Here is a 26,078-nt window from a genome sequence, read left to right on the forward strand (position 1 = left end):
CTTTCAATACGGGAGTAACGTGGTCTCTCTGAGATGACCTGGAGACCAACCTGGCTGCCGCATTCTGGACTAACTGTAGTTTCTGGACTACATACAAGGGCAGCCTCACATAGAGCACATTGCAGTAATCCATTCTGGAGGTTACCAGCATATGTACCACTGTTTTGAGGTCGCTCATCTCAATTACAACCTCTGCCACCTTTAACTCCAGTTCGGAGTTATGTGTGAACCTGGCCTTAGTGTCATACAACCCATACAATGTAGGGGTTGGAAGTGTACTTTTGCTAGTTCTTGCTTGCACATGTTTTTATATGTCTTGTTTTAAAATCTTAGGGCAATCTGAACATCCTTATTTTATACAGAATTATGGTCTTTAAGCCATTTATTTAAACCATCTTATTTATTTATTTTCCTGTGTAAACTGCTTTGAGCACTTTAGCTGAAAATTAGTATATAAATATTTGTAGTTGCAGAAGTAGTCTTATCTTATAGACAATTGTGCTAAAAATGTTGGGACTTCTATTTGAGAGTCTCCTCCAGTGATAACACATGATGTTTTTGATCCTATTTAACCTACAAATACTATCTTATCTGAAAAATCAGAAGATCATTTTCTTTGGACCCAAGAGTTCTTCTGCCTGCTTTTCAGCATTCAAAAAGAACTGTACAATCTCAGAACTGTACTTTCAATTTTCAGAGCCCTGAGGACAGAAATTCCAATCGCCACCTTGATTCATTCACTGATTCGAGGCACAGCTTGGGCACCTTTAAAAGGGAGCAGAGCAGGTCCATACCTGCTTCTCCACCGCTTGCCGCAGCTTCCTGCTGTGGCAGCGTGCCCCCCAGCTGCCCTCACATGCCGGCAATGCTCCCCCAGCTGCCTTCATGCACATGGTTGCCATACATGCGTGGAGGCTATTTGTGTGCCACCCGCCAGCACACAAGGGCAGCTGGGGAGAGTGCCGCCAGTGCACGAGGCTGCGGTGAGCATCAGAGGAGTAGGTACAGAGCTGCTCTCCTCCCTTTTAAAGGGCTGTGCTTCAAATCAGTGAATGAATCACAATTCCTGCACATAGAAGGCTGAAAACAACTGATAAGGCCTCTCCAATGATTTCAGCTGATTTGTTTCAAAAGAACTCGGCATCAAACAAAACAAGAAAACAAGCTGATGCATTCCTATCTCTTTGTACTTTTTGAAAAAGTGTAGCCGTAGTAGCTTCCTTGCAGGTAGGGAGCACAGCAAGTCCATTCCCTTTTGGTAAGGGTATTTGGGGGGGCTGACTTAATTTTCAGTCAATAATGGTTCAAGCTGTGTAATACAAGGAAGTGGCTGGCATGTTAAGTTACAGGATAATTAATTACAGGCCTTTGGTGGCTATCAGAGATGTTAAATCTCAGATAAAATGTTAGATACTCAGACTGATCTCATAAATTGCTATGAAAATATTGTAATGTATTGAAGCCTCTCTTTATGGGAATTATTTCTGATAACTATGTCAAATGTCAGTATACAAACAAGATACAAACATTCCTTTTTGACAGTAAGTGCAGAGCAGAAGGAAGACAATAACTAGAGTGATTATAAATTTAATGATAGATCATTTATGAGAAGCAGTGGTAAATATAGCAACTTTAATGTTCCTATAACATTCATGATACAATCAGATTTTGAAGCAGAAGAAAGCAGATTTTCTCAAGTCCTTGCACAATCTTGGTCTCACCAAACTTCAGAAAAATGAGCTTCAATTCTGGAACATGGTTCCAGATGCATTTTACTGTGGAGGCTCAAAGGTCTGCATCAAATTGGAAAGCTCATGACCACTGTGGCTCTGAAGTCGGTGGTTCTGACAGCACTCTTCTTTGGTCATCAGTGACTTTTAGCAAGGTTGACAAGGCCAAATTAACAATGTAACACCTGGTGAAATATAAATATATAAATATGTTTTTGTTTACTTTTCAGCTGTTCTTGATTTAGAATGCAAATAGTGTCATTGAACTAACTCCTGTTCCTGATTTTTAAAAATGGTACTTGTATGTGTTTCTGTGTGCAGTATAAGGGGGCTCTTTATCCAATGAAGTCCGCATGTCAAGAGTGGTGTGACAAGGTTGTTTGCTTGGCCCTTTCTCTTTAAAACCTCCAGCATTTCTTTACCTCCTATATTAAGCATAAGGGCTTCTCTTGTCATCAGTGCTGACAATGTAATTGCCTTATCCCTTGTCCAACTAAAGTTAAAACAATTACTAGTAGGGGTGTACAATTACTTGTAGGAGTGTACACAAAACTTGTTTGCCCAGTTCGGTTCAAGTCCAGACTGGACTTGAACCAGGCATGTTTGGTTTTGTGCTTCCCCCGAACATCCCCAAACAATCACTGGTTCAGTTCTGGTTCGGGCGGGGGAGGGGGGTTTGTTAAAACAACAACAACATGTTTAAAGGTCAAAAAACTCACTGCCTCCCACTCTGGGGGTGTCTCCATGGCCATGTGAAGAGGAACTCCAGAGGTTCCCCTTCCCTCTCTGGCCTCCAGTTTGGGCAGTTTTTGGCCCGTTCCAGATCCATCCTCCGTGTTGGTGGCCATTTTGGAGGCTGCCGCACATGCCCATTGGGCTTGTGCAGCAGCCTCCAAAATGGCTGCCGCCCCAGAGAACAGGCCCAGAACGGGCCAAATACTGCCCAAACTGGGCATATTTGTAACAAACTGGAGGCCGGCGGGGGGAGCGGGAGCCTCTGGAGACTCCCCCACCCGCAGCCATGGAGAAGCCCCCAGAGCAGGAGGCTGTGAGCTTTCGAGCATTTGAAAAAAGTTTTTTTTAAAAAAATTAACCAAACCCTTGAACCCAAACCGGGGGTTGTTCGGCTCCAGACAGGGACAGTTTCCAGTTCAAGGCTGGCTTGACATTGATCCTTCGAACTGGGCATGTTCAACGTCGAGCCGGTTCAATACGGAACCTGTATGCACACCCCTAATTACTAGCAGAGTTTAGAAGACTCTATAGGGAAGAACAACTTGTAGTAAATTACAACAAACAAAAGTTGTGGTTTTGAGCAAAAATCCTCCTAGTCACAAACAGAAAATGAATAACCAGGAGAGGTCTTAGAACACATTTGCCATATAAATATCTATGGATTGTTTTTAATGAATGGCTCAACCAGAAAAAGCATCAGGTGTACTTAAAATAGTCACCTTCTGGCCAATTCAGGTCTTCCTAAATTCTAGGATGAAATGAAATAACCTAGTTATGCTCGCAGTCATGTTATCCATATGGGAAACATTTGTGCATATAGCCTATGGCACTGAATTGTGGACCTTGAATTTTCAAATGGAACGCCAGGTAATTCAAAATAAAGGGTTTTTTTAAAGACATTTTAAAGATTAAGGCACATCTCCAACCATGCTATGTGCTGAAGGTGAACTATCATCCTTACTGGCCTGATTTCATAAGCCTTTTTCCACTGCATTAGCTGAACATGGGACATAAGTCTGATGAAAGACTGCCAAAGAAATTCATTAAAGAGCCATTGGATCCATCTAATTAAAATCAACAGTGTAAAATGTTATATTTGAATACAAATTGTCTCCAGATGTTTTATTAAATATGGATCCAGAGCCTTCAAAAAGGCTATTAGGAACTGTTTGTTTTTCTGTAGATGCTGTTTATTGTATGAAAATGGCTAATAATACTGAATTGTCTGCTTGATACTGCTTGCTTTATCAGCTGATGTATCTATATGATTTCACTTGTCTGCCCTTGAGGAAGACCTTTACAAGGCTGTGTTTTCAAGCAATGCCAAGTTACCTGTGTTTTTGTGTTTATTATGGACAAATTGCCACACAGGATATCATCCTTTACCTCCATTACTGTAAACTGTATTGTCAGTCAAGTGTTAGATTTCTGTCTCTTCTTCTAAATAATCATATGAACATAAACAATATGAATGGGAAAAGTGATTGTGTTATTATCAGACTATGTCATTTTATTATTTATGGACTCTCCCTATTTGCTACGGCAGAGAAAATTAGATCTAAATTCGTCCAAGAGATGGTAGTTTTTTGTGATGGTGATCACATAATACACAGAGACAAAGTTCCCTCGTCTGTATGTTAAGCTACCTACAAACTCGTGTTATGAATTTGCCTTGACCTGTAATTCCACATATTTATGATTTATCAAATAAACTTGACTATTATAAGTCTAAGGTTTTGCCCTGGACCCTTTCAGAGAGTCTTGTAGGTAAGTAAAATAGTTTCTCGTTTGCCTCAGGAATGTTTTGGGTGTTCTACTGTTCATACAATACACTATTCACACGAGCGTGCAAAACCGAGCAAAGGGAGCCCAGCCCAGTTTTGCATACATGTGCATACCACCGGGATCAGATCGATTCTGGTAGCACCACAGTGGAAAACCTGCCTATCAAGCCTCCCTTTAGAACAATGTTAAGAGAGTGAGCACTCCCTTAGCCTCACTTTTATGATAGTCTGTCAGCTGCAGATGCAAGCATCCACAGCTGGCAGACTTGGAGAGAGGAGGGGGGGTCCCCATAATGCACCACACACTCGCACAGTGCATTATTGGAGCTGGGGGGGGGGCAATGTAGGACAATGCCTCTGGGGAGTGGGGCATCCTGGCACCCTGACCCTTGGAGCTGCCCACAGCAGCCGGTGCTGGTCTGGGTGGGCAATCCACCTGCCCAGGGAAGGCAGAATGATCATATGCGGGTAGGTAAGCTCTTCACACAATCAAAAACTGTGTTCTACCCGAGTCTGAGAGCTGTGTATGCTCCCAGTTTTCAGTTGTGTGGAAGCAAGATAAGAGGAAAAGCTACCCAGGTTTTCCTCCTACCTTGCTTCCACACAACCGAAAATTGGGAGCACACAGAGCTTCCAAACCCAGTTAGAACACAGTATTGTGCGAATGACCTCAAAGTATCATTTAACATCCTGTGCTTGGTTCCCAAACTTCCAAACATGTATGGAATGGAGAGAAGAAAAACAATCAACAGTAGAACATTTGTGATCTCCTGAAGTATGATTGTATGATCCAGAGGTCAAATGCTTATGCACATTTCCAGGATGTCTCATCCCATAAAAGCTCAATTCTAATTGATGCCTGATTCACCCCACACCACCCCTGCAACCTCAAAACTTTATCATACTCCTTAAAAAGGACCCAACAGTTGTACAACATGCTTTTAACTTTTCATTTGGCAACCTGAGAAGTAGAAAAGTCACAAAGCAATGTAAAATAAAAGTTGAGAGTGGTAAATAGAAGAAAATAACGCAATTTCCTCTCCTCTCCTGCTCCTTTGATAACGTGATATAAGAGAAAGGAGGCCCCATTCCCTTACAACCTTTTCTATTCTACAGTATGTTTCATCAAGAAGAACATAAACACCTAACAGCAAAGAAGTCATTGACAGAAGAAAAACATTAATGTATCTTCTAAGAAAATGGATCCAGTTTTCTCCCAAGTCAGTTATCATGGTAAATTGCTTTACAAAGCAGAAATCAAAAGCTGTTGCTGCAAAACATGGTAGTTTTGTATGTGCAGAGGTTTGGGGGGTGGTTTGGTTTGTTTGTTTGTTTGTCGGGGACGACGACACCAGGTGCATGGATGGATCTTTAAACATATTCAAAATTCCTGGGTTCAGTCCAGTGTTGTGCCGCACACCAGTCACTTTAGGCTCAAAACTGCATTTTCACAAATTTGGACATAATGGAGTTCCAACCATAGAGCAAAACCTGTCTCTAGAGGGCTTTAATAGCTTAACTAACAAATAGCTGAACCAACAATGTTGTTAGATTAACTTCGATTTCATCTTATGTCTGAATTCGACCATGGTTCCAAAAACTAGTGCCTCAACAATTATCATGTAGAGTCAGTGGCAAGAAGTTAACATCACAAACAATAGCAGACAATTCTGATTCGCTCATGCTTCACTTGGCATTTGTGGGCTTGCCTCATGCTATGCTAGACATCAGTTAAACTTATTCAAGGAGTGATTGACATCCCTTTCTAATTATGCAAATTGTATTGCTTACTTCCAAATCCTTAGGCTTTTGTTTGCAAGAAACAAATAATGGGAATTAGTTACGTTCACTTGGCTTTCCTAAGTCTTCCAAGGGATTGCTACATGTAATTAAGTAATTTGACTGCCCTTAGTCAAAATGTTAATAAATTATCCATGTAGTGAAACTCATCTGTTCAAGACATAGTTTAGGGACAGACTATATAATTGAAAACTATAGACAAATGAAGGTACCATGCAATCAGCCAAGAAAATGCATGCTTCTCCAACAGTACTTGAAGCTAGCTACACCTTGGGGTAGAAAGTTTATGCAAATTTCTGTCATGAACTCCAAGTCTCTTTCTTGGCCAATAACAACCAATGCAGTGTTAAGACCTACTGAGATGTACAAGTTTGTCCCTCTAACTTATTTACCCAACTATGAAGATACACTTATGTTAATCTACCAACATTGTTGGTTCAGCTATTTGTTAGTTAAGTCATTAAAGCCCTTCTAGAGACAGGTTTTACTCTGTCTTGAGGCAAAATTTCCGTATCAGACTCCCTAGAATTCTCATCTGCCTCTCCACATAGCATATAGCACCTCCCAACAGTAAGCACTAAGAAGTATCTCCAGCTTCTTCCTGCTTCAATTTCTTGTCTGCTTTGGGTACTGTATGTTTCAACAGCCTTTCCTTCTGGGCAATTTGCAATGTTTGGAAGTTTGAATGTCTGCATTAATTTAGCAAATCAGTGTGGATAACATTAGCCTCATTCAGCCCATGTACAGCTGGGCGAAGGGAGAGGAAGTCCCGCCCCTGCCGTGTCAATCAGCAGTGTGCCCCGCCACTCATGTGGGACTTGTCTGAAGAGGGGAAAACCCAATGCAGGATGCCAGGCGTTTCTGTGACTGCAAGACTGGATCAATCCAATCTTGCAGTAACAATAATAGAAACAATACAAAATAAGAAATGCAGTAACTCACTGTACGAGTGTTGAATAAGGCTGTTACTGCTGACAACTGGGCCTTCAAAGGAAGCTCCTCTATGCAATACGAGGTACCCTTCTAATTTCTTCATCAGCATAATTGTTAAAATAATGTTGTATTCATTCTCATTTCTGTGCCTAGGTTCTATATCTGGAGGATCACCATTTCCTTTAAGACACATATACTTGCTCCTGTGCCTTAAAGAGTCACTGTTATTGCATCCCCAGTTCTGGGGTGTTGTAGGTGGCAATCAATCAGAGGGCCTTTTCTTCTTCTGTACCCATATACAAAATACATAGCTAATAGAGCAGGGGTGTCAAACTCAATCATGCAGTGGGTTGGATTTGATTCCAATGCACCCCTAGGGGGCTACACCCACCTCTCACCTCCTTGTAGCACCTGCCTTGCACCACTGCCTTGCATCTTCCTCACACCTTCTGTTGCCTTTCTACTCCTCCACCCTCTTCTTTTCTTCCTCCCTCTTTTCTCTTTTTACACCAGAATATGCTGGAGGGAAGGCTGAATTTTTAATTTATTTTTTATAAGGAATTCTGAATAACATACTTCCCCAGGACCTGCAGATACTAAACTTTGCATGGACATCCTGCCACTTCAATTAGCTGAAAACATTATTTTTTATACCAGAATATCTCAGGTGAAGGTTGATTTATTTTATTTCATTTTTCAAGAAATTCTGAACAACATATTTCCGTTTGCCTCATCCAGCCCTAGGGAAGGAGTAAGCGAGCCTCCGCTTCCACTTTGGAGTGGCAGTGGCTAGGCCTCAGACTGTTGCCGCTTTAGAGAGCAGCGGAGGTGAGGGAGGAAGTGTCATGGCGGGGAGAAGAAGCACGGGGGGGGCAGGGGGATAAGGAGCACCGTGGCGGAGAGGAGAAGTATGGCAGAAGTTTAACACACCAATAATAAAGGTTCCAAGTTGGCTCTCTCCCTGTGTTTAGGGAGCCGATTCCTTGTCAGGAAGACCCTTTAAATCTGTTTCACTGGAACATTATTCTTGTTGTGCTTCATATTCCCGTTCTTATGAAATACATTTTTATGCAGCCCTATCCAGAGGCTCTGGGCAGTGCACAAAACAAAACAAAAACTAACAATCAGCTTAAATCAATCAGCTTAAAACCATACAAAAACAAATTTTAAAACAAACAGTTAAAAACATTTAAGAACAATTTGTTTCTGATTTTATTATTATACTTTATATTCTTGTATGTATGTTCTCTTTTTGTTCTTGCAAGCCTATTTGGGGACTTTTCTTGGCTGGGGAGTGTGGTAAACACTTAAATTAAATTAAATTAAATTAATATTGCAGCAAAGGGGGAAGTCTCCAGAGATTTTGCACTGGCAACAATCCTACTAAACTCCTCACTCATCACACACACTGGCCACATGCACATGTAATCTGCAACTACAGGTCCAATTCACCCACAGTTCCACTCCCCCTGCCCTTCCTCCTGCCTTACCGACTGAAATTGGACATAATGGGGAGAGAGATCGCAGTCAGCGAGACTGCAGAAAGGAGGGGGAACTGGCTGTGTGGGCTTCTTCCTTTACTGAAGGACAGCCCCAGCAGCCAATCACAGCCTGAGTGAGAGAGGAGCTTCCTCCCTCAACTCCGCTTGCCAAATGGGGAGACTGTGATGCCATGTTTAGACATAATGCTAGCACTGCAGAACTGGAGTTAAAAGTGGAAAAACTCACTACAAATTGAAGGTAAAAACCAGAGTATCAGAGGGAAACCGTGGGTCCATTTTTCATCTGAACTGCAGTTGCATGCATTTGGGTGTACACAAATTTCAACCAGAGACCCCTTTAACTGGTTTCATGTTATGTCCCAATGCAGCCAGTATCTCTTCACTGAACATTGTTTTAGCCATGTGGCTATCTGTGGTGCCATGACTGGGACTAGCCTTTAAGACAGAAGTAGAAATTGTAGGATGAGATTAAGTGTTTCCCTATTGCCATGGTGCAACCTACATCTGATGGCCAAGACCCAGCTTTAAAGGGTTAGAAGCTTAAAAAGAAAAAAGAAAAAACCATGAGTGTTCACAATGTTTTGTTTGGTTGTGGTTTTGAAGAGGAACAACCTGGAAATGCTTGGTTCTTCTGGAAATGCAGAATGGAAGAACAGATGGTATGAAAATAATTTTTTTTGAAAGACATACAACATATTCACTCACCTACTCTGTGGGTTTTATTACAAGATAAAACATTTCCCCTCAGCAAAAATTCTCTTAAAACCATGTGCCTACCCAAGGTACACGTTCCATTTTTTTAATGTAGTTTTAAATGATATTTTGGTATTTGCTGACATTTCTCACTTGGTTGGATTGCATGCACTGTAAACACTGACAGCAATTACTTGAACAACATGGTGTACCCAAAATAATAACATTTCTGATCATTACTTCTTGTTATTGTACCCAACAACTTTTTGAATATAGCCATTTAATTGATCACCTACCTTGTCAAATTGCCCACCCACTCTCTGACATGCAAACACATACCTCTGGAACACTCAAAAAAGTATCTTTCCAAATTATTTTCCTTTCCAGAAGGAAAATAATTTATTCTTCATTATTGCCTTCCCTTCACCCTCAAAGAAAGTATATGTGAAGCTGCTTCTTTCATTCACTAATGTCTCTGTTTTCTGTTACTGCACAATTAAAAAGCATAATTCTTTTAAAGCACCTAACAGCATTCAAATGTTCACATATTTTCATAACAAAGAACGAGTGGGCTGTTCCCTCTCCACACATTCTCTTGGAGTCCCTGTTTTCATATGAGTACTTAACAAGATGAACAAAAACAAACGCTTGTCCTTTCCTTTAGAAATGTCTTTGTCAATTAATGTCAGGAAAACCCCTCCTCCCCCACCTGCCAACACCTTTAATAATCCTGCATCCTGGATCTGGGCTTTCTCCCCCGAATCCTTTGTTCGTGGCTGATTGCAGGGTGCAGGGGGTGGGATGTGCTTTGATTTCTGGCACCAGTTTTTTCACCTGGATGCTTCCTGCTGTCTTGTGGCTGCTGCCCTTTGCTTCACTAGATCACTCTGACATCCCCTGGGGTTACTCATCTGCTTCTCAGTCTGGCTTCAGCCTTTCTCTTTAATAGCTTTGGCAAAGCTCTTTTGAATCCTGAAATGGCTTTGAAAACCAACATTTGGTAGATGGGATCTGACCTCTTTTTATGTCTAAATACAGAAGAGAGAGGACTGGTCAGGAGACATGGCCAGAGTTGAAAGAGGTTTATGTCCGCTTAGAAACCCTGTTCCCTATTCCCACATGTGTGAGAGCTGATTAGTGGTTACTTATAGGTGGGGGGAAAAGCTAATACTGTATGCTCACACTCAGTAATGTACTCCTCTTTATTATGTCATGTGATCATGGACTGGGCCTTTGCTCAAATGCTTGGCTATTCCACATTGCCTGGCAGCAAACCTGAGTTTGCCACTAAGTTTACACTCAAAAGGACCAGGTCTGGCTCTCTGATAAACAAGCCTATAGGATGCATGTGATTCCAAACATGAATTTGTCTTATTCACACATTACATTTTAAGTGACCAAGGCTCCAAGGGCCAAGTTTGCATTTGGCTTACAAGTGAACTGAACCTTTTATAAAGGTAAACATGGAACTAGCAAGGGGACTGGAAACAGTTTGGCATGAGAAAGCAGTGTGTCCCTTTTGAGAAGGTAAATATTGGCACTAGCTACTTATCTTGCTGCATCCTCCTCTGGCCCAGTCTGTTCAAGTCCAGTTCAGACTTGAACCAAACCAGGTCAACCGGTTTTATGCACAACCCTACTCTCCACCCCCCACCCTGCTCTCCTGCCCACATTCAGACAAAACAGAGAGCAGGCTCTCTGCTGTCAGGGAGACTGAAGAAAAGAGAGGGAACTAGCAGTACAGGCTTCCTTCTTGCTTGAAGGATAAGCCCCACTGCCCATACAGCCAATCATGAGTGGAGAGAGGGAGGAGTTTTCCTCCTCAACTCTGGTTGAAGTGAATACAGCCTTCAGTGCTGCATTCGGACGTCACGATCCAGCACTCCAGCCCCGGTGCAGTGAAACTCATTACAAACTGGTTCAAACTGGAGTTTGCAGAGCACAACCTCAGGTCAATTTACAATGGGACCAGAGACTTCTGGCCCCTGCAATTCCAGTTCCATGTTATGTGTGAACACAGCCACACACTCACTCCTTTGATTTGGAGGCATATTTTATTTTTCTATTTCTCCTTTTCATCTTATTCAGGTAAGGCTGTAGAAGTGCTGAACTGATGCTTGCAATTAGTAGTAGATGGGATATGGGGCAATACACTGAAACTCAATCTGGACAAGTTGGAAGTTCTGTTGGTAGTGGGGTCAGACCAAGGAAGTGGGGTTCCTCCTGTTCTGGAAGGGGCTGCCCTCTTCCTGAAGGCATTCAGGTTGGTAGTCAGGTTCAGCTTTGCCACTGGAGACCCAAGTTAGGACAGTGATGACTGATGAGAAGGCCCTTTTGGAGGTTGCACCACTTGTGCAGGGAGGTTCACTTTCTCCAGGGAGGTTCACCTGGCACCCACTTGCCAGGCAATGACTGTTTTATCTTCCCAGACCTTTTAAAATGTTAGCTGAACTTGGATTTAATCTGCAGTGATGTTTATAAGTTTCATTTGCACTGCTATTTTAATCCGGCTGCTGCTGCCGCTGATCCTTTTGTCCTATTGTAATAGTTATTTATATGCTTTGTTACCCACCCTGGAAGCTATGCTAATGGTGGGGGGGATGTCAGAAGTTTAAATCACAATAAAAACTAAAAATAATAGAAACCCATATTTAGAACTCATACATAGCTATTTGCTCCTCCCCATGTCCTTATTCCCTGTCAACCCCTCCCCCGCTGTCTGTTTACTGGCTTTGAAGTGGTATCTACATTTGGGAAATGAGACATAAATTGTGTCAAACACATTCTTACACTCCTCCTCTTGTACCATGCAACCTTTGGCAAACATCAGCAAAATCTCTTATGGTTCAATTAAAACAATAACTTATGCAGGTTGACCAATTTCTGTATATTAGTTTCCAACCAAACAGTGTGCTCCACTGTTGGTTTTAATTTATATTTTTACTTTCCTGGTTGATAAATAAAAGCAACACTTTGAATCACCAGGGCCTTTCCCAGACAGGAGGCTTTACTGCGGGATTAGGAGGGGTGAAATACTGTGAGTTACAGGGCTTATCAGATATTTTGAATTTGCCACCAAACACAACACAAAAAGTGGAATTTTTAACCCCAGACATAAATCTGTCTAAACTCCAATGCACAATGAAAAACTGAATCATGTATGGAGTGCTCCCTGATAGCTCACAGGGACTTCGACATAAATCTTTAGGATATGTGAATGCTTACCTGCCCTTCCAAAGTAAAATCGCCATCTGGCAAGGCTCAAGTTCTCCTCACGGGGCTGGTTCAGACAATTCGTTACTGGCCCATGAGAGTAGGAAGGGGATGAGCCAAGAATGTACTCATCATGCCTCGACAAACGTCCCAGTACTGTCCTGACACATCCATTAATCATGTGGTAGGAGCTCTTCATCCGAATGGCCCCTCCACATGTGCACCATCAGGAATGTAGGGACATCTGGGGAGGATCTGATGATGGGTGAACTCTCGGCACATCCCCTTCTGGATTATGTGGACCGGCCCTTTGTTCGGACCCATGTAATTTTTGAGCCAGCCAACAATGTGCTTGCTGGTAAATATAAACTGTGCATAGTGTTGACTCCCCCAGAGCAAATGGTTCCAAGGGGCTGAAGCAAATAAGCAAAGCCACCTATTACAAGAGAAGGCAAGAAACACTACTCTTTCTGATCTAGAGGGAAATTCTTTACCATTTTATCTATTTCTCAGTGCTGGGAAATGTAATAACTAAGACGCCAAGATGCTCTGCCACATAAGGGCAATAGAAAACATTATATTATAGTAATAATATGAAACACTCAACTAACTAAAGAAGAGAGAAGAATATAAATGAATTTCTGTAAAATTTTATTACCAAAATCTATCCTCTTACTAGTGCAGGGCAATGCTTTTCAGAAGAAATTTCCTAGCACTTCTTAATGAATCATTAATTACAATTCCATACAAGGCTGGGATAACATTAAATAGGTTGGACAAGGACAATGGAAAGATCTGGCTTCATTTCTATCAGCCATTTTAATTGATGGTGTGTAGATAATATGTTAGTAGGAAATTGCATTTTTAAATGTTAGAAGCGTTTGAACAAGAAATCAAGTTGTTCTGTGGGAAATGTAGCAAACTGCATGACTGATAACAAAGAATAATTACTAACACATGCAAATGTATTGTCTAAATTTAGATCCCTAATTTACTAGCATTGCTAAATTCCAATTTGCATGGTATACTAGATGGCCACGGATGTTAAACTATATGACTGAACAAAGTTTTTTCTTTGTTCCATTCAAATTTTTATAACCTGTCTAAAAAAAATTAAAAAGAATCCAAGTACCATAATCTATGCAATGATTATTATTTTTTTAAGTTTCTAACTTCCTCTGTTCCTTACACATGAGGCAAGATAGCAACAACATAATACCTGCAATATAGTACAGTATAGGAGCATTACCAATGCCCCTATGCTGCTAGATATCCAATGCTGCTAGATATCTAACTTACATTCATGTCTAACTCTGGTCTGCTTATATTAAAAGGGTCATTTGTTTATTTATTTATTTGATTTATATACCGCCCTTCCAAAATGGCTCAGGGCGGTTTACAATTAAAACAAACTTATAAAACAATGAAAAGCTAAAACAAATTAAAAACAATAAAACAACAACTAACAATTTAAAAACATTTTAAAACAAAAATTAAACATTGTCCCCAGACCCCAGCTCAAGAAGACACGTAGACTTAGTATGGAAGAAAAGGGCCACAACTTTGTTAACTATTACACAAGGCATGGCAGACTGGAACACCAGGTGATGTGTAGGAAAAGATGCTTGGGTGCCAATGGGTTATATTCTATTGGAGGAAGGAGTCCTTGCTCCAAGGAAGGACAGAAGGAAACCTTTGTATCAGTGGCAGAGGGAGGACATAGGCGGCCCGTGTTTAGGCCACCTGCCCTCCCCCAGTGGTGCTCCTTCTCTCTGTGCCCAGCTGAGCAGTGGGGGCAGGACAGCCTACCTCAGGCTGCTCTGTCAGGGAGGCCAACACACATACACACACAGTGGGGAGAAAAAGGGGTGCCTCGTGCACATTGTGGGGAAGGAAGAGGTGGCAGGGGGCTGCCACCGGGTTCCCATCGTGGCAAGTACAGTGGACTCAGTGGTAGCTTGTTTTATAGCGGCTTCCCTCATACATACAAGGAAATCTTATGTAGATTTAAGTAAAAGTTTATTCAGCAACAATTGCATTTTTCTGCTTCTCCTTTCCCTCCCTTTTCCTTTCTGACTCCTCCCCCACACTCTCTACAGGATCTCCCCTGGGACAAATGTCCAAACAAGCAAACTGCAAAAGATTACCAGATAGAATACAATACAGCTGTGCACAGGTTCTTGAAACCCATGCATACAATACAGCTCTGCCCCTGCTTGGCATACAACCCACTGTTTCAGGGTCAACCTGTTGTCTCACAGAACTACCAGATCACCTGTAAAATTACTGTCAAGGAAATTGAATGAAAAGCTGAGGGAAGCTCCAGCAGAACCAAGAGAGACTCTCTCCCCCTGTCCTAGTGTAGAGCATCAACTATAGCAACCCAGACAGTTTCCATCCCAAAACCATGTTGAAAGCCAGATTAGAATGGGTCCTGGTAATTAGTCTCCTCCAAGAATCTCTGGAGCTGAGATACCACTGACCATTTAAGCACCTTGCCCAAAAAAGGACTGATGACTGGCCAGAAATTGCCCAATACAGTGGAATTAAGGGAGGGATTTTTTAAGCAAAGAAAGAGTGGTCAACTCTGCCATCTTTAAACAAGATGGCATTGCACCATCTGATAAAGATGAATTTATGAATTCACTTGGTCCAAACAAATTCCTAGTCACATATGTTAATGGGATCCTATTTAAACAACAATCCATTTATCCAGACTTCCAATTATCTGAATATTTATCCTGACCTCTTGAATATCTGAAACTAATACCATAGTATAACCATAGTTAGAATCTATATATTTAATTCTCGTAGACGTGCCTCAGCCTCTGTGGGGATGCGTTCCGGCAACCCAGCTGATTGGCTGGGCAGCGGAGCGTAGGGACGCACCTGATTGGCGGAGGCGTGTCTCAGTGGTGGAGAACAGAGGCGGCGGTGGGCCTTGCCGGGCCATGGAGGCCAGGGCGGCGGCGGGCCTGGCCCAGCTGGGGAGGCTGGTGGTGGCGGGGGCCCTGGCCCGGCTGCGGAGGCCGGCGGCATTGAGGCCGGCAGCGGTGCACCCGGCCCAAACGTGGAGGCCGGCAGCGGCACGCCTGGCCCAAACGCAGAGGCCGGCAGTGGGCCCATATGCCAGGCAGTGGCGGGCCTGGCCGCCGCCGCGGCACTCAGCCGGGCCGGAGACTTGGGTGGGGGGAGAGAGGCGGCGGATCCGGCCCGGTGAGGAGTCCAGGCGAGGAGGTGGCGGCCCAGCCGGAGACTGGGGTGGGGGGGAGAGAGGTTGCTGGCCCCAAAAAACGCACAGATGCTCTGTGCGGGGGTCGGCTTGTATCTAATTAATGGACAAAACTTTAGGACCCCAATCTAGCTCTAGTTTTGTACAACTGGTTGCACACACAACACTTGGGCATCCTGGATGGGAATCTTCATCCTCATCCAAAGATTCATCCAGCCAGATCCATAAACTCTGAATGAGCATTGCGATGTGGGTACAGGTGTGCAGCTAAATGCAGGTTTGTATCAGCTGTGCATGTTGAAGCTGCTTCTGCATGTTAATCTCCCTTGCTGGATTGGGGCACAGATGTTTTTCTGTAGATAAATATCATAAGATGTTAAATCTGTAATAGTACTCAAGGGATGTTTTGTTTGTGTATAGTTGCTGAAATTATGGGAGAAAAAAAGAAAATGCACTTTAAAACAGAAGGAATTCGGTACTTAGTGCACACAAAAGTAATGTTTAGATATTTATCATTGCAAGCAAGTTTTTCAGTCCCTAGACAGTAAATGTATGCCAAGTGCTATCCAGCAGTCTTGATTATTTCAGATAATACAGCACAATTTCTCATTCTTTACATTAAAGTATTCGAACAAGACAGGCTCCTCATTTTGCAAACATTAGGAAATCATTACCTAGATTGGATATTACGTTTCCACTGTCTCTAAAAGCCCCTCTTTTCTTCTCAACATGAAAAGGCCTCCACAAAGCATCATGTTTGCTGATGTGCAAATGTATTTCCCAGTTCTAGCACAATTGCTTTAGCAGAGTTGATAAAGGACATGGTAATAAACAGCCTTGATTTGTTCTTAATGCTCACCCCAAAAGAAAATGTGTTTTTCTTCCTTCGAACAAAGTGACAGAAAATACAGACAGCATGTTTTCTGGTCCCATTCACTTGCTGAAACCGATCATTCACACTGGAGTTCTTATTTTTAAAACATATACAAAACCCCCACACTCGTCTGTTCCCCCCACCCTCTTGTATTGCTGATGCCTTCAAAACTTGAATCCTGACATTTTTAAAAAGTCCTTTCTTATCCCCACCAGACCATGATTATCTTCAACACATCTAGCAGAGAGTTTCTGTTTCTGTTCCCTTGAGAGTTCATCAGAAACTATTCCTTCTGTTATATTCTCCATCCACTGAACCTTTTGGTATTCATCTTTGTGTCTTGTACAAAAAAAACCCCACAGTAACTGTGGACAATATTTTAGAAGCACCAGTTAATCAGCATGTCATAGGCATGTGCAGAAACCCCCTGATAAATCTCCCTTGTCTTTATATAGGGACTTGTTTGGCTTCTCTTGAAAATTCTTGGATGTTTTGTCTAGGGAGGAACCCTGAAATTTGCTTCAGATATCACTTTGTGTGAAATTTCAGCACCAGCCAAACCTACAAGAGACCCAAGAGAATAACGTAGCACAGTCCTTAGATGACGTGTGCCTGATCTGAACGTACTCAAACACCAAACCTCTACCACAAATCTTATATAAAATACTATTACAACTTAGGGTTAACACTTGATTTAAAAAAATTAGATTTAGATGAAACACCAGCTGCAGATGCAATAATGAAGGGGTCACCACCAAGTGTATGTCTGCTCTGACATCACTGGAGCACATCCCGACACACTCACTCTCAGGGTGTCCAATTCAGGGGGCTCTTCATCTGAGCCTCAGATATGCACATGCTCTCAATAAACAAGCAGGAAACAATTTAAACAAGCAGGAGACAATTCAGAGGAACAGCCCCCTCACATGTTTAAGGGACACTGCAAAAGCGTTTTAGGATGTACTCCAGTGACATCATGGCATACACACTCTCAGCGCAACCCCATCTTTACCAAGTGAGCACTACAGCTGGCATTCCATCTGATCCAGCCTGTAGTTATTATTATTACTATTTATTTATGCATTTCTTTCCACCCCAAAAAAGGTCTCAAAGTAGTCCTTAAAGTTCTCAGTGCAGTTTACATAGAAAAGATGGTTCCCTGTGTCAAAAGGACTAACAGTAAGGAAACGCAAGGAAGGCACCAGCAACAGCCATTGGAAGGACGCTGCCCTGGGACTGGATAGGCATAGCAGCCATAAGAGAGCCACCACTTAAAAGATGCCACTTCATCCAGTTAGCAGGGGCCAGTTGATTGATCATAACAGTTCCAACCAGTTAATCAATGGATTAAATCTACATACATCCGCATATGCATGCATCATAAACAGAACAGTCTGTTTCTGGAGGAAATGGCAGGTTTTCTTTTCTTCCCTCCCCCCTTTCTTTATGATGCATGCATGTGTCACAGCCAGCAAAATCACAGAAGAGGCTTTCCCTCCTATATGAGAGAGAACAGAATTCCTCTTCTGATATGAAGCCTGACATACACACCCCATGGATTTATAGGTACTTACATTAAGGATGATTAAGGATGATCAACCATCTTTCAAAAATGTCTCACCCAATTGACCAGGGGCATTTTCTTAGTTGATTAGAAGCTTTTAAACTAATCCATCTAATTGATTTATCAGCTAAATATGGCAGCCTTATTATACATAAATGGACAGGTTATTTAAAAATAATAAAAACTACGTTCAGAGCATGGAGAGAGGCACAAAAGGTGGCAAATATGAGGATGGGGTGATCACTTCGCATCATAATATTCTCCAAAGTTCCATCCATCATGTCTTCACCTTGTATTGTTCTTTGTTAAGAAGACCTAATATACAGGTCAGAAACTGAACAAATCTGTTTCCCCGTAGGTTTGCCACATTTGGCTGAGAGAATTCCTGGACACAACCAGGAATTCCTGGACACAACTGCCAGAAGGATGTGTGTGTGTGTGTGCACGCGCAAATGTTAAAAACTGACTTTTTTTTACTGGGATAGAAAAGAGTGCTTGTCAGCGAAGCTTGGCAGCTGTTTCCCACATTTTCCCTAGTGTTCTTTGCACAGGAGACAGTTAGGAGCATTTCATTGCAATAACCCTCATCTGAATTTTAGAGCGGATTTCTACCTCCCGCTGCATAAATGTGCATTAAAAAGCAAACTGTTGCACTCCCAGCTATGCCCTTGTTGTCAAACTCTTACCTGCCATTTGGTACACAATAAGGTCATTCTCACAACCAGCTGTACCTCAATAGTGCAGACCTACCAGGGTATAAGCCAGTCATGAGAAATGCCAGGATTCCTGCCAATCCTGGCCCTCCGTGACAGGGTAGCCTGGGTTTTTTTTTTTTTTTTAAGGTGAATAGTGACAAAGAAGCACATGAGCTTGCCCTTCTACCCCACTGTCCACTGTGTGAATGCTTAGGCCACCTGCAGCCTGAGCATTCCCAATGGCGGGCGGCAAGAGCACCCAGCAGCGGGAGAATCCCCCAATGCACCACATTCCTGGCCCAGTGCACTGTAGGATGCTGGAGAACTTCCTACTCTAGCTTCCAGCTGCGCTGCACGAGTGGCAGAGCTGCCTGAAGAACTATGGTTGTGTCTGGAAAGGCAGGTAGGAGCCTGCCTCCCCACCAGCCCTCCCCACTGTTGGAAGTTAAAGGACTTTGCGCTGTCTCTTTGCCTCAGACAGTGGAGGACAGACTAGTAAGTCAAAGGGCTAGAGGGTCAAGACATTGGTCATCCCTTCTCTACTGCTCTGATGCTATCCCTTTGAAATGTAGATTACTAATCTTAGGGGATTCAACTTCCTTCCTCCTTCTCTCTCTTCCTACCTGCCCACCAACCTTGCAACATGGCAAGTCTCTCTCCCTGCACCATATGTGCAGAGAGGATGCAGAATCCATCTGCATCCAGCTAGATAGATAGATTAGAGATCCTAACTCCTCACTTTCCTATCTAGAATGGAGTTCCTTAATAAATGCCTTTTATATTGATTTGAAACTATGAATTGGCTCCAAGTTACTTTACTCTCAGCACACACGCATGCCTAACTTTGCTGTGTTGCGCCTCTGTGCACTCTGCTATAATGAGAAAGGGATTCTCTCACCACAGAGGATTTCCAACACCCACCTCTCAACATTTTTGGATGTGAGAATAACCTTAATGTATCCGCTAGTATGAACCCTCACCAGTTATGATATTTATGTTATTATTAAAAATATGACACAGGGTAGAAAACATCCACAAAATGAATGGAGTGTCTATGGTGGGGTATTTTCCACCCCATTCCCACGTTAAACCACTTGAGATAGGAGAGAACACCCTGTTTCTCTTTGGAAACTTCTGTTTTGTTTCCTCTTGCAAGTGCAATTGATTTTGAAAGACGATAGTTTCAGAAAAATAATCTGAGGAACTGCATAGTTCTGTACTCTCTGATCTGGACAGATGAAATCAGCCCCATCCACTATGTCAGATCTGGTATTTGCAATGGGTAAATCATTCAGAACCATCTGGAATGCAGAAGCAGGGATTTCAGCCACCTGAACAAAGGCAGAATGCTCACACCAGCAGCAACCACAACATTTCAGCTTCATCAAGCCTGGCATCAATGGATCAACCAACTACAGTACACATCTGGTAGGAAACAGCCCACAAAAAGGAGGGTTAGAGCTTGGTTCCAGGTGGAGAGAGCAAGGAGATGCAGAGGTGAGGTGTGTGGCACTGAACCTCACTCACCTGCCAGTGAAAATCCTGTCTACAACACCACAACCAGGCCAGCACTGGCCCAAAACAGACATCTTGAACACCTGGGGCAGTGTGTGAAACAATCAGAGATGCTATCATTCTTTCAATCCACATCTTCCGCCTGACTCACCCGGAAAGGAGGAAGCAACAACAGGAGACAGAGTGGCATAGGGTCCTGACACTCCACTCAGGTCCACCCCAGAGCAAGGCAAGGCCCGGGACAGAGGTGCACTGGCCAAGCCATGGGAGGAAGACAGAGGATGCTGGTGGCCACTAGACAGCAGCCAGTGTGAGCAATGGTAGTGAGGCGGGGCTTCTGAAGCCTGAGATGGCCCTAGGATTATGAGGACCTTGATTCAGGAAACACTGAAGGGCTGCTGAACAAGGAGGTGCATTGGGCAAGGACAGGGCTGGAAACAATCAATGGAAGACGAAGTGAGAGGCCTTTGAAAGATGTGTAAGTGAAATAAAGATAGGCACTTGAGGTCAATGATGAGGCAGAAGGTACTGAGGTAGAGCGGTGCTCATCTGCATTGCCCCTCAACACACCTTTCCAAACCTGGTTGGAGCACATGTAGAGAGGCAATTCAGATGAACATCCGTCTCACACAATTAAAGAATGCACCAAGAGTGCATCGGCACATCCACCAGTAATATCAGGGTGAACACATTCTCGCTGTAACCCTAATGTGATCACATGTGTAGGGCTGTGTTCATCCAAACTAGCCCTTGGAGGACGGTGGTGGTGAATAACGTTTTTCCCCAATGTAGAGCTGACAGAGGCTCTCCTGAGCAAGGAACTGATCCTATGAGACAAAACAAGCCAGTCATACTCCCAGATACGCAACCACATTCACAAAGGGAGCCACTGTCATCTGTGTTTGGCTTGGATGGACATAAGACATTGTTTTTGTATGTACCCAGGAAGTATGTCCTCAAGGACAGCTGACAAGCAACAAACAAAACACACAACAAAAAGATGTGATGATTGTGGGAGACTGATTTATAGAATACCTGACCAGCTACCAGACTTGTGCTGTTAGGTCAGTCACAGTGTATCCTTTCAGCTGAATTACTTAGAACTGAAATGTTGACGTTTGGATCTTCATTAGTGTTGGATCTGAAATGTTCATTAGTCTTAGTTAGCAACTCACGTTTCCAGGAATAGTACAGTTGCACAGGGGGCCATGCTCGCAGAACCACTGCCAGTCAGTGTAGACAATACTGAGCTAGATGATCAATGGTCTGACTTAGTACAAGGCAGCTTCCTAAGTTCCTACATTTCTATGATAGTTTTTTAAATCTTGGTGCCAGAGAAAGGGTAAGAATTTGGGACGTTTGAACATTGACACCATTATAGCTACAATGTCTGGAGAAAAGCACCAGAAAGATAACAAGAATTTGTTGAAATAATCTTGCCAAATTCCTGGATATTTCATATCCAGGATGACACGTTTCCTACATCCTGGATAGGATGTCTAGTTCGTAGACTTTCCAGGCCAGTCCTAGACATGCAGCAAAGCTAGTTCCCCTCCATGATGGTGTCTGGTGCCCAGGGGCATTCTGGGGGGGGGGCTGGGGGTGAGCAGCACTCCCCCTCAGCCACACTCGTCTGCTGATGCCACACCGCCCCCTGCCCCCCACCCCACTAAGTATCCAGCAGCCCAGTGCAAGGAGTTTGATTGCCTCCCACCTCATTCCAGCAAAGAGAGGGGTGACCAAACTCATACCCATGTTTACTCAAAAGGAACAGGATTCTTAATTTAAGTCCCCCGCCCCTGCACATTTCTAACAGCAAAGAACTTGGGGGGAAGCTAGTCCTGGATTCAGGTAACATCTACGCTGGATGTTTCCTCTCCCCAAGATGGGCTTCAAATCGCATTTCCAGCCAAAGCATGGGGGAAATCCATTTTGATCAGCTTTCCTACCCTTAAATGTGGCACCATATGCCACATGTGCTCCCTGAAACCCTCCAAGACATCTAGGTCTTGTGAGAGTAGAAGGCACATTCCTGTTGCCTTGGCAAATAGACCATCTCTCACTCGCTCTCACTCTTGTTCTCTCTCTCCCTCTGCCCAGCTTTGCCAAGATGTGGGTACTCTACCCCAATGCAACTTAATCAACACCAGAAGATGGATTGCTGTGTTCTGTCTTGGGTCCTTTTTCAAGGGCCACTTCAGCTACCAGGAACCCCAACCTGCCTGACCCTTTTGGCATGGAAACTGTCCCTGGACTCAGCAGCAGTCTATTTAGTGGGAGTACGGGCCTTTCACCCACCCGCCTCAACTCACTTGTCAAAGCTGTTTTCCAGCAAAACCAGTTACTGACCAGGATCCTTGTATCTTCCTTCTGCTTTCATCTGTAAACATTGTGAGCCCTAATGTATGCATGCCTTCTCTTCCCAGAATGACAGCTATCTGAATGATGCGCATTGACGCAAGGAGATGAAACAAAGCACCACGGCACCACCCCCACAAAGGATCCTTTTCTTCAGGTCGAAATGTACATATGTTCACAGACACAGTCACTAAATGCATGTGCAAATGGGAGAGGGAGACTTGTGGCTGCCCAGCAGCTGCCCGAGGACACGAGGAAGGACAGGACACGACAGATGGGAAAGCAGCAGCTTCTCCTGTAATTGGTGTGCAGTGTCAGCACAAATCATAGCATGGCTGCTTGCTGGCCATAAAGTCGACACTCTCTCGAGCACCTGCTTGGGCTAATTGCCCATTATGGCCTCCGGATGGTTCTTTGCTGCAAAGTGCCACCGTCGGCCTCCGAGCCCCAGAATTAGTGAGGGCTCTATGAACAAGATCTTGATACCAGCCAAGCCCAAAGAGCAGCCAACTTCTATGACCAAGTAGGGTAAAAGGAGTACAGTAAGACCATATACTGTTATTACTCCCACTTGGATTCCAAGTTTCCTTTTAATAGCAGAGATTCACAGATCATCTGATTATTAGCCTGATTATCTGTGCTCAGGCTACATAGTGGCAGGGTAAGAGAGGGTACAGGTCTTCCTGCACAGTAAGGCAAACATTGCTATCTTTATCCACTCGTTCCACTTCCATAAGCATGTATTCTTTTCCCAGAATATTCTTTTTCCAGAAGCTTCTGGGGTTTGTTTGTTTGTTGGTGTTTGTTTGTTTTTTCCTGTCTCCAGAAACCCCCTTTCCCTTCAAAACAAGGGAGTTTCAGAGAATCGTGAGCAACATTCCACTTGTGAACACTGGAGCCTTTCCTGCTCCAGGCTCCCTGTAGCCACCTCTCCACCCCTCAAAAGGCCAGTCCTAGGGTTGGGGGATTACTAGAAATAGTGTGAGGTAGGGGTTGAAAATGGCATAGGGGTTGCAAACGGGAGAGACAGTCAGCAGAATTCACAGGATCTGCTTGCTTGTGTGAGTGGAAGTCCCTCATACAAGGTACTTTTGGTTAAAAACTGAAGGAAAGGTTTATTAAAAGTTTGTTCAGATACAGAATTCCTTAGAATTGGGGTGGGGGGAGATGGCCCAGCTTAGGACATCATAGTTTGCTACATATTATGAACAGGGCATAGAAATTATTAACAAGGGGATAGCATAGTATTGAATAATTACACAGAAGGGCAACTTCCACCAGGCTGCACTATAATTATGCTAAATTGGTCTCAGATCAATAATGGACTGGATGAGGGCCAAGGAACTGAAGCTCAGTAATGGCAAGATGGCGGTGCTGCTGGAGGGTGGTTCATCTGCTTAGGAAGGTAGTTTCAAATTGTTCTGAATGAGGTTGCACTCTCCACTTTAGAATCAAGTTTGTCATTTTCCAGTATGTAGGACTGGAAAAGGTGCAGAAGAGGGCAACCAAGATGATCAGGGGCCTACAGCACCATTCTTATGAGGCAAGGCTACAACACCTGGGGCTTTTTAGTTTAGAAAAAAAGACAACTGCGGGGAGACATGATAGAGGTCTATATAATCATGTATGGTGTGGAGAAAGTGGATAGAGAGGAATTCTTCTCCCTCTCACATAACACTAGAACCAGGGGTCATCCCATGAAATTGATTGCCAGGAAATTTAGGACCAACAAACTGAAGTACTTTTTCACACAATGCATAATTGGCTTGTGGAATTCTCTGCCACAAGATGTGGTGACAGCCAACAACCTAGATGGCTTTAAGAGGGGTTTGGATGACTTCATGGAGGAGAGGTCTATCATCGGCTACTAGTTAGAGGGCTAGAGGCCACCTCCAGCCTCAAAGGCAGGATTCCTCTGAGTACCAGTTGCAGGGGAGTAAGAGCAGGAGAGAAGGCATATCCTCAACTCCTGCCTGTAGCTTCCAGCAGCATCTGGTGGGCCACTGTGTGAATGCTGGACTAGATGGGCCTTGGGCCTGATCCAGCAGGGCTGTTCTTATTTAGTTTGGGGCAGTTGTAGATCCTGTTATGTCACTGGACACTCAAGTGGCCTCCGTAGCACGGAGCACCTTTTAGCACTCAAAGCCATTAAGTTAGCTCAAAACACCACCACCACAACACTCTCCAGACAGATAGCTTGAACATGGTTATTTGTGCTCTGGTAACCAACAAACTAAACTCATCATCTGTTGTTTGGAGATGGTTTGGCTACTGCGGCTAGTGCAAAATACAGCTGTAAGGCTACTAACTGTGACTGGGCAACATATCCTGTTCCAGGCTGAGTCATGGTCTCCAACAAGGCAAAGATCCAGGAATGAACCAGGCCTCACTATTAAAAAGTATTTAACTTTTTTCCCCTTCCAGATATGGAGAGGAGAGCTGCTCTTGTGGTAGCAAGCATGACTTGTCCCCTTAAGCTAAGCAGGGTCCACCCTGGCTGCATATGAAAGGGAGACTAGAAGAGTGAGCACTGAAAGATATTCCCCTCAGGAAATGGAGCTGCTCTGGGAAGAGCAGAAGGTTTCAAGTTCCCTCCCTGGCTTCTCCAAGATAGGGCTGAGAGAGATTCCTGCCTGCAACCTTGGAGAAGCCGTTGCCACTCTGTGAAGACAATACTGAGCTAGATAGACCAATGGTCAGACTCAGTATATGGCAGTTTCCTATGTTCCTATGTTCCTCAGCCAGCTCAGTAAGCACCTCAACTGGTAATGAGAAGAGAAACAAGAATTGAGCACTGCAACATTATCTACCACATGATGCCTGTTCTTAAACAGTTGCACTGGCTGCCAATATGCTTCCGGGCAAGTACAAAGTTCTGGTTATTACCTTTAAAGCCCTGAATGGCTTAGGTCAAAGTTACCTGATAGAGCACCTTTCAAGATCCCCACCGCTCATTGAGATCATCCGTCCAGCTTCGGATGTCACTGGTTCATCTGGTAGCGACCTGGGACAGGGCCTTCTCTGTTGCTCCCCCTAGGTTGTGGAAAATGCTCTCCGTGGCGAAGAGGATTGTTTGAGGATTAGAGGATTGTTTTCCTTGGAGACCTTCAGAAGAGCCTTAAAGACCCATCTTTTTAGCCTGGCATCTAATATTAATTGTAATATTAATCTGCTTTTAATTGGGTGTGTGTGTGTGTGTGTGTGAAAAATGTAGTGTAAACTACCCTGAGCCACTTTAGGAAGGACAGTATACACATCAAATAAATAAGACACAGAGGGAATGTTACTCCAGCAGCTTTTGCAGCAGAGTGCTGTTTTTTTTGTAGCTGCTGACCAGGCAGAGTAAATTAACCCCACCCTTTCCCGAGGAAAGGCTCTGTTTCTTAAAGGAGTCTTGCCTGATTTCTTAAGTGCTCCTTTGGCAACCGTGGAGAGCCTCTGCTAAAGCTG

General features: G+C 43.6%; 1 long non-coding RNA gene across 1 annotated transcript; it reads right to left on the reverse strand.

Moving 5' to 3' along the window:
• Positions 1 to 1,613: 1,613 nt before the first annotated feature.
• On the reverse strand, positions 1,614 to 25,816 carry LOC128343096 (uncharacterized). The gene is made up of 2 exons (XR_008315331.1): positions 25,549 to 25,816; positions 1,614 to 1,915 (listed from the first exon to the last, which is right to left on the reverse strand). It is a non-coding gene; the product is annotated as an uncharacterized LOC128343096 (long non-coding RNA).
• Between the last annotated feature and the right edge of the window lie 262 nt (positions 25,817 to 26,078).

Source organism: Hemicordylus capensis, chromosome 1 (assembly GCF_027244095.1).
Source record: "Hemicordylus capensis ecotype Gifberg chromosome 1, rHemCap1.1.pri, whole genome shotgun sequence".
NCBI classification, from domain to species: Eukaryota; Metazoa; Chordata; class Lepidosauria; order Squamata; family Cordylidae; genus Hemicordylus; species Hemicordylus capensis.